Consider the following 18,622-nt stretch of genomic DNA (forward strand, 5'->3'; position numbering starts at 1 on the left):
CAAACAAATCTATACTAGCAAAAATAAAATGCAGGAAGAAACTTTTCTGTGCGCTGGATATTGTGGTGACAGGTTTCACAGATGTACACATGTACTGTGAATTTTAATCATTTTTGTTTTATGCCAAATATACCTCAAAATTTTGTAAAAAATCAGGACTTTAAATGCAGTATTTCTTCCAATCCTCACATTTTTACTGGCAGAAATTGTGGTAGTGTTGCCAGTCTACAAAAATAAAATCCATACTTTTGGGGAATCACAAGAAATAGCTGAAAATGTATTCAATAAAAATATAGTTACTTGCAAGAGAAACATATAAATATAGTTACTTGTATGAAAAGCACCTGATGCATCACAGGTAAAATAAAAGTAATTAAGATATGGATGGTGCCCTTAAAAGCACCACCTCTATTAGGTGGATTTCTGAGTCGGACAGGTAAATAGTCAAATATGTAACAAGACTGAATGAAACAGTTCTCTTCTGATATTCTGCTCATATGGCTATGGCAGTACTTGTCCAACTGTATGATAATTACATGTTAACCAATATGACTCCCCTCAAGACTTGGAGGAGACCCTTCAAGGTGATGATGATGCCTTTTAACCTCTCTAGTCCAGTACCTGGATCAATACCAGATAAGGTCTACAAAAACAAATACTTGGTGAATATATGAATGAATACAGGTATGAAGAAATGAAAAAAGAAACTGGAGTATACAGAGAATAAAGACATTATTTCAATATCCAGACCACTTAAAATATTCCATTGACTTTAGAAACCCTTTCTGAAGTTAAATTGAAATGTGGGTGTATCTAAATCTGTTCAAATCATTAATAACACAGTTAAGGCAAATGGTCAGAGTTTAAATGGAGCAAAAAGAGCTTGTTTATTTTGCTCTTTTTCCTCACTTTCTCTCCATAAACCTTCCTGGCTGAGGCAAAGCACCAACTTAATTTGAATTCTCATTTTTTGTCCAAAGTGTTACCTTCCTGCTGATTGTCGTTAAGTGGTAGACAAAGAATAAATGTGCATTCTCAGTATGAAAACTCTATTTCAGCTTCAGGTTTAGTATAGATACAGAAAGGGTAAAACGGAGAAGTCTGCCATCTGGGGCATTACTTTCAAGGTTCTTCAAGGCTATTTAAAGTCATATACCTAAAGCAGAGGGCCCAACCATTCTGCTTGGATATACAGTTGTGAATTAATGTTTATACGTGGGGCAGGAGGTAATGATCCCTTTAACCCTTGGGGCTTCCAGGGTTACCTAAAATCCTGGAGCTCTTCACATTCAGCCATGAGTAGCCTCTCTGGGGTCTCCCAGGAAGGTGATCCTAGAGAGGCAGAATCTGATAGGGGATCAAAGTGGTCACAGATGGTAGGCCCAATGAGAAAGATCCACACCCATGGCTCCACCACAATTGCTCAACGTTCAACCAACTGGAAAACAATTTCTGCAATAGCTAGCTGTACAGTATCAATGCTCACAGTGAAAAAAAGACTGCTGGAAGAACTCATGTTCCAGGGCATGGGTACAACAAGTCCGGAGTGGAAGTTCAGGGAGAACTTGTCAGCATGGTTTTAGGTAGTTGTTCCTATCTCTGCCTTTACTTAAAGATGATATGATTTCCTTGGGCCTCCTACATGGCTCAGTTGGTTGAGTTTCCAACTTCAGCTCAGGTCATGATCTCACGGGTTATGAGTTTGAGCCCCTCATCAGGCTCACTGCTCTCAATGTAAAGTCTGCTTGAGATCTTCTGTCCTTGTCTCTCTCTGCCAACCCCCAACTCATGCATGTGTGTGCTCTCTCCCTCTCAAAATTAAATAAAACATTAAAAAAAAAAGATGATATGGCTGACTCATAGCTGTGGGTGCTTTAACACAGCAGCGCCTCCCACTGTAGTTATCGTGACATATTTATAAAAGCAACAAGTTGGATTGAATTCAATCTTATACACACTAGAAGACGATAGTTTGATAATTTTTGCATGTAAAAGAAAAAAGAGAAAAACTATATTCTTTGAAAAAAAATCAACTCTTGAAAATTTTTAAATGATTACAAACATTAAAATTTTCTTAATGAATGTGATCATCAAAAATTGGAACATAAAATCTGATGGGAAAACTTATGTTTGTGGAAGCAAGGACAACTTTCCCAGTAAAAATTATGAAAAAAATTATTTGAAGGTTTTATGTAAGTATTTAATATCTTCCCAAATACCTTGTATTTTATTACACAGTAAAACCTTGGATTGCAAGTAACTTGTTCTGCAAGTGTTCAGAGGATGAACAAATACTTCTAATAAATTTTAACTTGATAAATGAGTGATGTCTTACAATATTAGTATGTGATGCCAAATATCACATGACCACAACTGAGCCAATGGTTCTTGAAAGTCACTTTGAAAAATGAGAGCTTTGGATTACAAGCATGTTTCTGGAATGAATTATGCTCAGAAACCAAGGTTTTACTGCAGTTGTTTATGTTTCTTTAATTTTTACCTATAGTTGTTTGATTTTATTTTTATTGTCGTTGCTTAATTTAAAGAAGGGTATACGATTTTTATCAAGTTCCATTTTGATCCACTCCGTATTACCTTAGTGAGGCCTACAACTATCATTTACTATCATTTTATAAGTGTATGGATAAATGAAACAGTAGGCATTGGTACCCTGGCATACGAACAACATGTTAATATCCACAACTAGACACTTTATTTTAGATTTGCAGGGGAAGAAATCAGAAGACACTCTTAGCCTGTTCATTAGGTAAATACTCAATTTTAGACTATATCTTCCTTAGATAACACAAACAAAAAATAAATACCAGCATAATGATGGGATTTGAGATCTGTAATTTCATCTGGCAATGTAGCCCTTACGGCTGCAATCACTAGTGTTTTATGCATTAACTGCCTACCATGGAGCTTTTTGACCCAGAATACAAATTAATTTCATATAGCTCAGTGTTGTAAAACTTACTTACAATTTTCATGACACATGCAGAAAATAAAGATTTATAAATATGGAATAGATATATTTTCCATTTAAATGTGGTATCTATCACTCTGAGCTGAAAATAACAATGCAAATAACTCTGGTTGCAAAAAAATCCAGAGTTACTTAATTTTTGCTACTATTTGGTCCTTTACCCACTTAAAAAAAATCTTACTCTATGAAGCCCAGCCAAAGTATTCTGTATTTGAAGAATCAGATTTATTGATTGACGGTGATGCAGAGAAATCACACCATTAGGGCACAGGACAACTAAACATTTCTGATTACAACTCTTGTATAGATAATTTGGTTATGCATGGATCCAGTCACTTTTCTTATTTGAGCTAGAATTTCCTCATCTCTAGAATAAAAGTTTATATTAAATATTTACTAAGTTCCCTTGAGCATCCTGTGATTTTGTGATCTTGTATGACTTGTTAACAGAAAAAAAAAATAAATGTATACAATCTTAGAAGTACTTAATCTCATTGTAAATTTAAATATGGGGTGGGAGAGTTTATACACTGAGTTCTTTTGATTTTATTCTATGCTACTTGCTAAAAAGTAAGCACCAAGGGCCCTGATAGTGATTCTCTAATGTTATGGGATATGAATATACTTTGAGATTGAGTTTGGATTGACCTCCCCCTGTTTATGAGACACAGCTTTCTCATGTGCTACCTACACTGGCTCCTATTATCTCCAGTCCCTTTCCTTTCTTTGCCAGACTTTCTTTTTCTTTTTTCTTTTTTAACACTGAGAAAAACTTGCATGGTACAAAATTTCCCAGAAGTAATCCATATTTGAACAGTAGAATTCCAATTAAGAAACTTGCGAATGGGCCGCACTCAGCACTCCCTGCTGACCTGATCTTCCCCACTTCTTGCTCCTTTCTTCACTGCCTTGTGATTAAAGGGATTTTTGGCAATGGTGTCAATGCCTGTCTTTCCTAGGCTGTCTTGTTATTTTTAAATCCTCAACAAGCCTACCACAGTGATCTAGCTCTTTACACGTTATAGGTGCTCAAGATCTATTTGTCAAGCCATCATGTCTCTCTCCACTTCTCTAGACTATAGGTCCTTAACTGCAGCCCCTAGGACAAATGGGAGACAAAGGAATGGAGTTGCAACTGTCCTGGCATAAAGTACAGATTTTTAATTACACAGCTTTGTGTATTAATTCTGGAGAAGCACAGGATAAAATGTTGTACTTGTGAATTTTATTTGTCAGGTGTGGTGATGGTGGAAAAGAGGTTGGTAATAGCTATGCTAGACCATACTGCACTATAAAACATCTGATAAATCCAAGCAATTCAGTTCAAAATGGTCAATTAAGGGAAAAATGCAGTCATTTAACTTGATAATTCTACATGATACATTAAATCCAACAGAGACTCCATTGAAATGAAAGCTGAAAGGGATTGAATGAAAGTGGAAAAAGATCCTCTTTAAAGTGCACTGTTTGATTTCTCTCAGCTCTAAACATGTGAGAAGCAGTAATGCATATTGGTTAGGCCACCGTACTCACCTGATCTTGAAGTCAGAGAGTCTAATCTGTGCACTGCCTGAACAGATGGGTAACTGTGTGATCAGAGGCAAATTTCTAAGTGTTCTCTTCCCCAATGTCTTCATCTGTAAAATGGGGATGTCATTGGTACATTCTTATTAAGAGCTTTGTGAGGATTAGCTAAACTAACCCATGAACAAGGGGCATATTGTCTACACAGTAGGTGCTCAATAAGGTGCAGTGCCTGTGTTGCTTTGTTGATACTGACCGTGACAACAAAGATTCCATGTGTCTAGCTATCTATTATATTGTGATTATACATAATACATGTTACACCTTCATGTTCTGGGATTAGTACAATCTCACTTGCAAAGCAACAAATGGCTCAACACTTAGCAAACATCAGTGTCAAATTGAAAGCAAACATTGAATTAAGTCTCTGAAGCATGTCTGGTTCTAAAAGGCATTGCTTCCACATACTTCCTGGTAAGAGGGAACTTTCAATGGTTGCCAGTCATGATCATTCCCTTAGTTCAAATTATCCTGAAAGATTCTCAATAGTTAAGATATGTTTAGTTCAATATTTGAGATTATTTATGCCTGGGATGTAGTCATGTCAAAAGACATCAACAATGGAGCCAGTGATTTGGGTTTCCAGCTGAAGCTGAAGGAGTTCTTTTCTGTAAACACTCAAAATCAGCCAAGTTCAATTTGTTTAAGACATTCAGGTTAACACTTTGTTTTTTCAAAGCACTCTAAGAACCACCAAGATACTCTGAATCATTTACTTCTTTCTCACCTCCCATTCTTTTGATGAGGTGCATTCCCCAACTGTACAACACAGGAACATATTTGATCAGAAAAGCAGTTAGAAATGATTTATGATAATTGATATTTAATGGCTCAATCTCAAATCTAGTTTCAGTTCTTGTGCTAGATGAGATATTTTTCAGATTCTTGCTATGAAAGTTTGGCAGAAGACAATAAAAATCATGACTTCCTCACTTTTTTTCTGATGTTTCGTTACAGCACTAAATAATATTCTCAGTAGTCCCCTGGAAATACATAAAGCACTTTATGTGATATATTCATCATTTGCTTCTGCCTAAAATGTCCAAATGACCAAGAGCTAGTTGCAATAAAATTATAGATATGTGCAAAGAATGTGTACAAAGATGTTTACTAGAGCATTGTTTACAATTGTGAAAATGAGAACAGTGTAAATATACATATCTGTGTGTATAAAACAAGTAAGAGATGAAAGAAAAAATATGAAGTATGCACTACTATACAGGCTAATTTGCAACCATTGAAATAATGGTGTAGAAACTTGAAGAATGTTGTGAATAAAGGGGTTCACAATCCTTTTAAAAATTAAAATAATACACACATCAGTATTAGATTGGGAAACTTGGACATTATTCTGTGTTCAACTAGTAGAAGAAAACCATATAGTAATTTGACCATGGAAAGTTTAATAAAAAATATTATTAAATATGGCACAGGTAATAAGGGCACAGCTGGTGATGAGTAAAGAACTATAAAATATACAGAGATACCAGATAGAAGGAATAGCCACTAATCCTCCCTCTTAGAAGGAAGCTCTCCTCCCTCCTGACAGGACTGAGGTCCAGACCAGGTTAGAGAGAGCATGACCAAGGATCACCAGATAGTGAAGTTGCCATGATGCCTCATGGGGAAACTTTCTGGAAGTATGCCCTCTGTGACTTGCTGGAAATCCACCTTCTACACTTCCAGGGAAAGCTGTTCATGGTGAGATTTCTCACTGGAGGCACACCACTGCAAAACTTGCTGACAGGACGTGCTGGGGGAAGCTGCTGGCTGCCAGGTACTGCTGAGGTCAGCTACTAGAGACACATGCACAGTGGAAGCTGGACACTGAGGAGGCTCTCAGCGCTGCAGGAGCTGGGTGCTAGAGCAACCGTGAATGCTAGAGGAAACTGCATGCGTTGCATAGCTGGGTACTGAGAGAATCACAGGTGTCATAGGAACGGGACGCTGGAGAAGCCACCAGGAGACTGACAAGGAAGCACACTGGCATCATGAAGCAAAACCTTTTTCTGCAATGCCCCTCAATGCCATCTACTAGTAAAGGCGAAAATCACGCCAGCTGGCAAAGGAAAGACTATTTAAAGAACCTGTATCTATTTTCAGAGAGCAGGTAAAAAGAAGGGAATTTAGGCTGAAAGGCAATACATTTTAAAAACTGGCATAAACCGTATATATTAAATTTCTAACAATGGATCTCTTTGGGTGTGAGAGTATAGGTTAATTTCACATTTTTCTTGGAGCATTGCCATATTCCTGCAATGTAAATGTAAATAAATAGATTTCCTTTGTAAAAAAAATAAAATAAAATTATCAACTCAGCTACCCAGTAAACTTACTATTCACTTAATACCTTTTACTTTTTATTGAATTACTCGCAGGATAAAGCATTAAGTACAAAGTGCAACGTGGATGCTGCAGATTTAAGGGAATAATCACTCAGTCTCACTCACTTTATGGAATCAAGAAAAAAGGATCACTGAATCCTAGGAGAATTGCCTATCAATTTCTCTCCCACTCTGCTACCTGAAACACTCCATCTAATTGGAGGAATAATGTGGATTGAGTTCTAGTTCTCCAAATAAACTATGTCTAATGTATGTTCTAGGTGTACTGGTTAATGTGTTGCAGTGGGGATGGAGGAAGGTGGGTACAAGGTGAAGTAATTTTGGGAAATGATCAATGGGCCAAAGAGAATGGGCTGACATATTACTGAACTTCTCAGGATGTATAAAATGATGATATTCATTGAAAACCTGAGGGGATTGGTTACCCTATAGACCCTTTTCAGTATACTCCTACTTGGGGGCAGGAATGTCAGTGTTTTTTGTTTTTTTTTAACTTACTAATGTTTATTTATTTTTCAGAAAGAGAGAGAGAGGCAGAGTGTGAGCAAGGGAGGGGCAGAGAGAGAGGGAGACACAGAATTCAAAGCAGGCTCTAGGCTCTGAGCTGTCAGCACAGAGCCCGACAGGGGGTTCAAACTCATGAACCTGCAAGATCTTGACCTGAGTCAAAGTCAGACACTTAACTGACTGAGCCACCCAGGTGCCCCCAAGAACTGCAAGGTTTTAAGGAATGATGCTCTAAATCAGTGGAGGCAGGATGAAAGAAACTGTCACAAAGCAATGAGCTAAATTAACACAATTATTTTAGCTGTATTTCAAATAGAAGGCACAGAGATACAGTAGATATGGTTTTCTTTGGTTTTGTTTTTTAATTTTGGTCAAAGGGGTTGGTATGTGTAAGCAATGGGGCTGGGTGTGGTTGTAAGGGCAAACGGACAAGAATAGAGAAAAGAAATTGCTTGTAGCACTGCCAATTTTGTGATGGAACATCTAGCTATGAATATTATATATGGTATACAAAAGTATAAAAAGATAACGCCTCTATGATCAATATCACACTCACCTATGAACTGTTTAGGTAACAAACTCTATTCATTAAGAAAATCTGCCTTGAATATTTCTGGGATGAACTTTCCACATCCTTACAATTTCAGGCTGGAGTTTTTCTACAAGTGGGAAAAAAAGGTAATTCTGAGCCCAAATTCCAGATTATGTGCTATGGGTTTGAAAGAGATGTGGCAGAGGTGAAAGTTTTAAAAATGGATGTGACATTCAAAGGTGGATAATTACTTGAACCAAGATTTTTCCTCTAGAGCACTGATCCCCAAACTTGAGTGAGTTGCAGCCAACTAAGGAACTTGTTAGCAGTGAAGATTCTTGGGTTCCATCTGGAAAATAGATCTGGAATATGAATCTGGTATCTGTCATTTTTACAAAACATACCCAGTGGTTCTGATGAATTGCGCCTTTGAAATAAATGCTGAAAAGTTCGTCACCATGGTAGGCAAATATAGGCATTTCTTCCTAATAGTTCTCTAGAAGAAGTGACCCTCCTGCTCCTCTATCCATACGGTATTAGATGGCACAGCCATGTTTGTACCACACTCTCCATCTGCAGGTGATTGGGCCTGATCCAGCTGAGCCAATGACAAAAACCCCTGGGGTATGAGACAGTAGGGCTGAGAGTTTCCTCTATAGTCTGTCCTTTTGAAAGGAGAGGTAAACTTGAAAGTAAAAGCAGTTTCTACTTTCTAGCTTATGCACAAAGAGGAAAAAAATTCATGTGTGGCTCAGTTGGTTGAGCTTCTGGCCCTTGATTTTGACTCAGGTCATGATCCCAGGGTTGTGGGATCAACCCCCACATCAGGCTCCAACGCTGAGCATGGAACCTGCTTGAGAATCTTTCTCTTTCACTCTCTCTCTCTTAATACAAACCATAAAAATAAATAAAGATTCAGCCTAGGAATGAAGCAGATATGCAGAACGAGTAGTGAGGAACCAGAGAGGACATTTCCTGGTCTCCAAGTAGGCTTCTGTTCCTGGGTCCTGTAAGTTCCTGAGATGTGCATGTATCTTTGCTCTGAGGTTTTGAACACCCTCTTTATCCTTATATTTGAACTTCTCTTTTGATCAAAGGTAAAATCAAAACAGCCCTAACTAATACAAAGTGCATTCCTCCTCTCTATTTACTGACTCTTTTTACTTACTTCCCACTCACTCTCCCATTTCTCTATCTGGCTTCTAGACCTACTACTGGATCAAAATAGTGTGTGATATTGCTGATATCTTCTTCCTTCAAGAAATACACTATCCGGGGCGCCTGGGTGGCGCAGTCGGTTAAGCGTCCGACTTCAGCCAGGTCACGATCTCGCGGTCCGTGGGTTCGAGCCCCGCGTCAGGCTCTGGGCTGATGGCTCAGAGCCTGGAGCCTGTTTCTGATTCTGTGTCTCCCTCTCTCTCTGCCCCTCCCCCGTTCATGCTCTGTCTCCCTCTGTCCCAAAAATAAATAAACGTTGAAAAAAAAAATTAAAAAAAAAAAAGAAAAGAAACACACTATCCTCATGATTATTTTCCTTCCAGTTTCCCTTATATTTCTCCAATTATTTTCTCTAAAGTTCTTTGGGAGCCCAATTCAATAGCCCATTTATTAACTGTTGGAGCTCATCAAAATCAAGCTCTAGGCCCTTTCTTTGTTTCCTTGGGTAGTCTTACCCATGACCACAACTTACGTTTCCATCTATATATCAAAGACTCAACTTTTGTCTTCACAGTAAGCTCACATCAATACATATACATGTATGTATGTCTCCACTTAATTACTCAATGTCTTCAAGCTTTGGGGTATCTCAAACGCACATCAAACTCAACATGTCTAAGATAAAACCAATTATATTGACTCTTCCACCCTAAAAAGGTTGGTCATCTTTCAATATTTCTTTTTCTCAGAGCGTGATACAAACATTATGGGAGGCTAAAATGTTGGAGACCCCCTTGAAATCTACTTATTAAACAAACCTTTCACAAGTCCTATTGCTCTAATATACCCTAAATATTTCCTTAATCTTGTATATCTCACTTTTGTCCAGCCACCAACCTCATCTAGACTAGATCATATCTCACCTGCACTGCAATAATCTAATAATAGCCACATCCACTCTTTCCATCCCTATCCCTGTTCTCCATAACACCATCAAATCTCTTCCAAAGATATACCCAGTCATACATTCCACACTCTGCAAAGACCAACAAATACTCACATACACTTAAAATCCTTCAACATATTCATGTTAACTCTAGGGTAAGTATCTAACATGAACTAACCTTGGATTGTAACTATATATTCTCTAGTTAATTTTCTTTTTCAATATTGGTTTCTCCCAATATCATTAAATTCCAGGAGAGCAAGGGACAGTTGCTATTGTTGATTACTATTATATATTTCCACAACATGATCCTGACAAAAAAGGGACATTAAAAAACAAAACAAAACAAAAAAACCAAAAACTTGTTGAATGATAAATGAAAAGAAATGAATGAACAAATGTCACTGAGTATCTCTTAGAAAACAGAAAACTTTCTTACAGTTCATTCATTCACTCGACAGGTATTTATTGAGGACCTATTATGTCCTATGTATCATGTTGTAAGTTTTTAAAGGCATCCTAGTGAATGAATACATAGGCTAGGACATAATCAGTGGGCAATCCTACCCTCTTTTTTGTAGAATGGACCATCATATCTACTGGCAGTCAGGAAGAATGGCTCTCCCCAAGCTCACAGTGAGTTTGCCAGCTGCTCACTGGCAGTGGCTTAGCTCTAAAAACTCCTTATTTTACTCATTTATCCCTAACGTATGCTTATTTTTTTTATTTTTTTTATTTATATATGAAATTTATTGTCAAATTGGTTTCCATACAACACCCAGTGCTCATCCCAAAAGGTGCCCTCCTCAATACCCATCACCCACCCTCTCCTCCCTCCCACCCCCCATCAACCCTCAGTTTGCTCTCAGTTCTCAACAGTCTCTTATGCTTTGGCTCTCTCCCACTCTAACCTCTTTTTTTTTTTTTTCCTTCCCCTCCCCCATGGGTTCCTGTTAAGTTTCTCAGGATCCACATAAGAGTGAAACCATATGGTATCTGTCTTTCTCTGTATGGCTTATTTCACTTAGCATCACACTCTCCAGTTCCATCCACGTTGCTACAAAAGGCCATATTTCATTTTTTCTCATTGCCACGTAGTATTCCATAGTGTATATAAACCACAATTTCTTTATCCATTCATCAGTTGATGGACATTTAGGCTCTTTCCATAATTTGGCTATTGTTGAGAGTGCTGCTATGAACATTGGGGTACAATGCCCCTATGCATCAGTACTCCTGTGTCCCTTGGATAAATTCCTAGCAGTGCTATTGCTGGGTCATAGGGTAGGTCTATTTTTAATTTTCTGAGGAACCTCCACACTGCTTTCCAGAGCGGCTGCACCAATTTGCATTCCCACCAACAGTGCAAGAGGGTTCCCGTTTCTCCACATCCTCTCCAGCATCTATAGTCTCCTGATTTGTTCATCTTGGCCACTCTGACTGGCGTGAGGTGATATCTGAGTGTGGTTTTGATTTGTATTTCCCTGATAAGGAGCGACGCTGAACATCTTTTCATGTGCCTGTTGGCCATCCGGATGTCTTCTTTAGAGAAGTGTCTATTCATGTTTTCTGCCCATTTCTTCACTGGGTTATTTGCTTTTCGGGTGTGGAGTTTGGTGAGCTCTTTATAGATTTTGGATACTAGCCCTTTGTCCGATATGTCATTTGCAAATATCTTTTCCCATTCCGTTGGTTGCCTTTTAGTTTTGTTGGTTGTTTCCTTTGCTGTGCAGAAGCTTTTGATCTTCATAAGGTCCCAGTAATTCACTTTTGCTTTTAATTCCCTTGCCTTTGGGGATGTGTCGAGTAAGAGATTGCTACGGCTGAGGTCAGAGAGGTCTTTTCCTGCTTTCTCCTCTAGGGTTTTGATGGTTTCCTGTCTCACATTCAGGTCCTTTATCCATTTTGAGTTTATTTTTGTGAATGGTGTAAGAAAGTGGTCTAGTTTCAACCTTCTGCATGTTGCTGTCCAGTTTTCCCAGCACCATTTGTTAAAGAGACTGTCTTTTTTCCATTGGATGTTCTTTCCTGCTTTGTCAAAGATGAGTTGGCCATACGTTTGTGGGTCTAGTTCTGGGGTTTCTATTCTATTCCATTGGTCTATGTGTCTGTTTTTGTGCCAATACCATGCTGTCTTGATGATGACAGCTTTGTAGTAGGGGCTAAAGTCTGGGATTGTGATGCCTCCTGCTTTGGTCTTCTTCTTCAAAATTACTTTGGCTATTCGGGGCCTTTTGTGGTTCCATATGAATTTTAGGATTGCTTGCTCTAGTTTCGAGAAGAATGCTGGTGCAATTTTGATTGGGATTGCATTGAATGTGTAGCTAGCTTTGGGTAGTATTGACATTTTGACAATATTTATTCTTCCAATCCATGAGCAGGGAATGTCTTTCCATTTCTTTAAATCTTCTTCAATTACCTTCATAAGCTTTCTATAGTTTTCAGCATACAGATCCTTTACATCTTTTGTTAGATTTATTCCTAGGTATTTTATGCTTCTTGGTGCAATTGTGAATGGGATCAGTTTCTTTATTTGTCTTTCTGTTGCTTCGTTGTTAGTGTATAAGAATGCAACTGATTTCTGTACATTGATTTTGTATCCTGCAACTTTGCTGAATTCATGTATCAGTTCTAGAAGACTTTTGGTGGAGTCTATCGGATTTTCCATGTATAATATCATGTCATCTGCAAAGAGCGAAAGCTTGACTTCATCTTTGCCAATTTTGATGCCTTTGATTTCCTTTTGTTGTCTGATTGCTGATGCTAGAACTTCCAGCACTATGTTAAACAACAGCGGTGAGAGTGGGCATCCCTGTCGTGTTCCTGATCTCAGTGAAAAAGCTCTCAGTTTTTCCCCGTTGAGGATGATGTTAGCTGTGGGCTTTTCATAAATGGCTTTTATGATCTTTAAGTATGTTCCTTCTATCCCGACTTTCTCAAGGGTTTTTATTAAGAAAGGGTGCTGGATTTTGTCAAAGGCCTTTTCTGCATCGATTGACAGGATCATATGGTTCTTCTCTTTTTTTTTGTTAATGTGATGTATCACGTTGATTGATTTGTGAATGTTGAACCAGCCCTGCATCCCAGGAATGAATCCCACTTGATCATGGTGAATAATTCTTTTTATATGCCGTTGAATTCGATTTGCTAGTATCTTATTGAGAATTTTTGCATCCATATTCATCAGGGATATTGGCCTGTAGTTCTCTTTTTTTACTGGGTCTCTGTCTGGTTTAGGAATCAAAGTAATACTGGCTTCATAGAATGAGTCTGGAAGTTTTCCTTCCCTTTCTATTTCTTGGAATAGCTTGAGAAGGATAGGTATTATCTCTGCTTTAAACGTCTGGTAGAACTCCCCTGGGAAGCCATCTGGTCCTGGACTCTTATTTGTTGGGAGATTTTTGATAACCGATTCAATTTCTTCGCTGGTTATGGGTCTGTTCGAGCTTTCTATTTCCTCCTGATTGAGTTTTGGAAGAGTGTGGGTGTTTAGGAATTTGTCCATTTCTTCCAGGTTGTCCAATTTGTTGGCATATAATTTTTCATAGTATTCCCTGATAATTGTTTGTATCTCTGAGGGATTGGTTGTAATAATTCCATTTTCATTCATGATTTTATCTATTTGGGTCATCTCCCTTTTCTTTTTGAGAAGCCTGGCTAGAGGTTTGTCAATTTTGTTTATTTTTTCAAAAAACCAATTCTTGGTTTCGTTGATCTGCTCTACAGTTTTTTTAGATTCGATATTGTTTATTTCTGCTCTGATCTTTATTATTTCTCTTCTTCTGCTGGGTTTAGGCTGCCTTTGCTGTTCTACTTCTATTTCCTTTAGGTGTGCTATTAGATTTTGTATTTGGGATTTTTCTTGTTTCTTGAGATAGGCCTGGATTGCAATGTATTTTCCTCTCAGGACTGCCTTCGCTGCTTCCCAAAGCGTTTGGATTGTTGTATTTTCATTTTCGTTTGTTTCCATATATTTTTTAATTTCTTCTCTAATTGCCTGGTTGACCCACTCATTCGTTAGTAGGGTGTTCTTTAACCTCCATGCTTTTGGAGGTTTTCCAGACTTTTTTCTGTGGTTGATTTCAAGCTTCATAGCATTGTGGTCTGAAAGTATGCATGGTATGATTTCAATTCTTGTAAACTTATGAAGGGCTGTTCTGTGACCCAGTATATGATCTTGGAGAATGTTCCATGTGCACTCGAGAAGAAAGTATATTCTGTTGCTTTGGGATGCAGAGTTCTAAATATATCTGTCAAGTCCATCTGATCCAATGTCTCATTCAGGGCCCTTGTTTCTTTATTGACCGTGTGTCTAGATGATCTATCCATTTCTGTAAGTGGGGTGTTAAAGTCCCCTGCAATTACCACATTCTTATCAATAAGGTTGCTTATGTTTATGAGTAATTGTTTTATATATTTGGGCGCTCCGGTATTCGGCGCATAGACATTTATAATTGTTAGCTCTTCCTGATGGATAGACCCTGTCACTATTATATAATGTCCTTCTTCATCTCTTGTTACAGCCTTTAATTTAAAGTCTAGTTTGTCTGATAGAAGTATGGCTACTCCAGCTTTCTTTTGGCTTCCAGTAGCATGATAAATAGTTCTCCATCCCCTCACTCTCAATCTAAAGGTGTCCTCAGGTCTAAAATGAGTCTCTTGTAGACAGCAAATAGATGGGTCTTGTTTTTTTTTTATCCATTCTGATACCCTATGTCTTTTGGTTGGCGCATTTAATCCATTTACATTCAGTGTTATTATAGAAAGATATGGGTTTAGAGTCATTGTGATGTTTGTATGTTTTATGCTTGTAGTGATGTCTCTGGTACTTTGTCTCACAGGGTCCCCCTTAGGATCTCTTGTAGGGCTGGTTTAGTGGTGACAAATTCCTTCAGTTTTTGTTTGTTTGGGAAGACCTTTATCTCTCCTTCTATTCTAAATGACAGACTTGCTGGATAAAGGATTCTCGGCTGCATATTTTTTCTGTCTAGCACCCTGAAAATCTCGTGCCAATTCTTTCTGGCCTGCCAAGTTTCAAAAGAGAGATCAGTCACGAGTCTTATAGGTCTCCCTTTATATGTGAGGGCACGTTTACCCCTTGCTGCTTTCAGAATTTTCTCTTTATCCTTGTATTTTGCCAGTTTCACTATGATATGTCGTGCAGAAGATCGATTCAAGTTACGTCTGAAGGGAGTTCTCTGTGCCTCTTGGATTTCAATGCCTTTTTCCTTCCCCACTTCAGGGAAGTTCTCAGCTATTATTTCTTCAAGTACCCCTTCAGCACCTTTCCCTCTCTCTTCCTCCTCTGGGATACCAATTATGCGTATATTATTTCTTTTTAGTGTATCACTTAGTTCTCTAATTTTCCCCTCATACTCCTGGATTTTTTTATCTCTCTTTTTCTCAGCTTCCTCTTTTTCCATAACTTTATCTTCTAGTTCACCTATTCTCTCCTCTGCCTCTTCAATCCGAGCCGTGGTGGTTTCCATTTTGTTATGCATTTCGTTTAAAGCATTTTTCAGCTCCTCGTGACTGTTCCTTAGTCCCTTGATCTCTGTAGCAAGAGATTCTCTGCTGTCAGCTATACTGTTTTCAAGCCCAGCGATTAATTTTATGACTATTATTCTAAATTCACTTTCTGTTATATTATTTAAATCCTTTTTGATCAGCTCATTAGCTGTTGTTATTTCCTGGAGATTCTTCTGAGGGGAATTCTTCCGCTTGGTCATTTTGGATAGTCCCTGGCGTGGTGAGGACCTGCAGGGCACTTCCCCTGTGCTGTGGTGTATAACTGGAGTTGGTGGGCGGAGCCGCAGTCAGACCTGATGTCTGCCCCCAGCCCACCGCTGGGGCCACAGTCAGACTGGTGCGTGCCTTCTCTTCCCCTCTGCTAGGGGCGGGATTCACTGTGGGGTGGGGTGGCCTGTCTGGCCTACTTGCACACTGCCAGGCTTGTGATGCTGGGGATCTGGCGTCTTAGCTGGGGTGGGTAGGCAAGGTGCACAGGGGCAGGAGGGGCAGGCTTAGCTTGCTTCTCCTTAGGTGATCCACTTCAGGAGGGGCCCTGTGGCAGCAGGAGGGAGTCAGATCCGCTGCCGGAGGTTTGGCTCCGCAGAAGCGAAGAGTTGGGTGTTTGCACGGAGCAAGTTCCCTGGCAGGAACTGGTTCTCTTTGGGATTTTGGCTGGGGGATGGGCGGGGGAGATGGCGCTGGCGAGCGCCTTTGTTCCCCACCAAACTGAGCTCTGTCGTCAGGGGGTTCAGCAGCTCTCCTTCCCTTTGTCCTCCAGCCTTCCCGCTTTCTGAGCAGAGCTGTTAACTTATGACCTCCCAGACGCTAAGTCGCGCTTGCTGTCGGAACACGGTCCGTCAGGCCCCTCCGCGTTTTGCAAGCCAGACTCGGGGGCTCTGCTTGGCCGGCGAGCTGCCCCTCCGCCCCGGCTCCCTCCTGCCAGTCCGTGGAGCGCGCACCGCCTCGCCGCCCTTCCTACTCTCTTCCATGGGCCTCTCTGCGCTTGGCTCTGGCGACTCCGTTCTGCTAATCCTCTGGTGGTTTTCTGGGTTATTTAGGCAGGTGTAGGTGGAATCTAAGTGATCAGCAGGATGCGCGGTGAGCCCAGCATCCTCCTACGCCGCCATCTTCCCTCTCTCCCTAACGTATGCTTATTTAACCTGCACCTTGATCTGATTGACTTATCTCTATATAATCTCTCAGTTGACAAAAAGAAGTCTGTAAGTTTATATTTCCTGCCATTTAGATTGACCAATAAATAAAATAATTACTATTCTGGCTTAATCTTTTCTTTTCTTAATGTTTATTTATTTTGTATGAGAGAGAGAGAGAGAGAGAGAGAGAGAGAGAGAGAGAGAGAGACTGAGCATAAGCAGAGGAGGGGCAGAGAGAATGGGAAAGAGAGAATACCAAGCAGGCTCTGCTCTGTGAGTGCAGAGCCTGACATGGGCCTGGTACTCATGAATTGTGAGATCACAACCTGAGCCAAAATCAAGAGTTTGAAGATTAACCAACTGAGCCACCCAGGCACTCTCTTTGCTTAATTTTCTCTGAATAATAGTATCATTTTGGCACAGTTTTGTACCTGACTTTGAGGATAATTAACATTTTTGTTTATTGGTTTTTTTAAATAAAATTACACATTTAGTAAAATGTAGCCTATTTGATTACAAAATAGGTATGGGGCACAGCACTAATCTTTATTATCTCAGGAACAGGACTAACACTGTGGTTTGATCTTGTAATCCAAGGCTTACATTCACTTTGTTTCTCCTTGCTCCTATTTTAGTTTGTTCTGAAGCAAGTTTCAAGATGCATTTTACATCAGTGGCCTCCTATACTCCAAATAAAATAGATGCTGAATATGGCACTGACTTTGCATAAATTCTTCCAATTTAATTTAAAATTCATTGGATAGCTTTCATCTTAAAGTAAGCAGCATCCATTTGATTTAAACACTATTTCTGCTTCTATCTGTACATGACATATGGATTCATACAGAGCTGCAGCAGTGTTAGGATCCAATTAGAGCCTGGATATGATCCTGATTTACCAACTCAACAAGGAAACTCTTTTCTGCACCTGATTTAGTCAAGGTGAATGAGCATGTTTTGGGGAAATTTTAGAGGCCTATGCTCTCTACAGCTCTCTCAAGTGCTGTAATGTAATTATAAAAGCTTTTTTCTTTTTTTTTTAAGTGAGTGTTGCCTTTCAGCCTTACTTCCTGCATTTTGTTAAATTTCATGTTATGTTAAATGTGATTTTTAAAGAAATGTTATGCCCCATGCTTTCTCAATTTAACTCTCCCTTCCTTAATCTCTACCTTATAAATCAATCAATCAATCAATCAACAAGGCAAAAAACTCCATCTTATTCCTAAAAGGGCTGCAGCTGCAAAGGTAAATGTTACCTCCTGCTACAATCAATACACCTAATAATTTATCATTGAAGCTGTAATAAAGTTAGTAGAATACCTAAAACCATCTTTTGTTGTAAACATCCCTTGGTGTACTGGTCATGATTTTTCTTTTGTTATCCAAGTCATATATGTAAACCTAAAAAGCCAAATGCAGTTTCATTCCTCTAAATTATTCCACTGTAACCACATGCCCTCTGACTGTAGAAGATGCTTGAGTCATTTCAGAAGACTGTGGTCACATAATCCCCACTGACCCTTTAGCAAATGGACCACAAGCTTCCATCAAGGCCACTGGATCAGAACAATTAGTGGATATATCAAGTAAAAAGCAGGATAAGGGCTTAACACTAAGAATATCCTTGTGGGAGAAGCCTAATTGTGTGTCCTTTCAAGGTAAAATATTCATTATATTTATTTTAAAATGACTTTAGGGTCATGCAATAGGTACATGCTAATGTAGCTGGCATTTAATAAACAAAAAAAAAACTTTAATCATGGAACATATTATTCAAACAGATAACACAAGTTGAAGTGTTCAGTTTTTCTTACCAGATTTATTGTGGTCCATTTTTACTCCTTGTTCTTCAAAACCCAACCTTAATATCACCTCTGGGATGCTTCCTCAACACCT

At 39.0% G+C, this 18,622-nt stretch overlaps 1 protein-coding gene across 7 annotated transcripts in view; it reads right to left on the reverse strand.

The window, feature by feature from the left end:
* Nucleotides 1–18,622, reverse strand: part of GRM7 (glutamate metabotropic receptor 7) — a 900,471-nt gene that overhangs the window by 815,742 nt on the left and 66,107 nt on the right. The window lies entirely within an intron of this gene.

The sequence above is a fragment of the Puma concolor genome, chromosome A2 (genome assembly GCF_028749965.1).
Source record: "Puma concolor isolate L17-30 chromosome A2, mPumCon1.1.hap2, whole genome shotgun sequence".
NCBI classification, from domain to species: domain Eukaryota; kingdom Metazoa; phylum Chordata; class Mammalia; order Carnivora; family Felidae; genus Puma; species Puma concolor.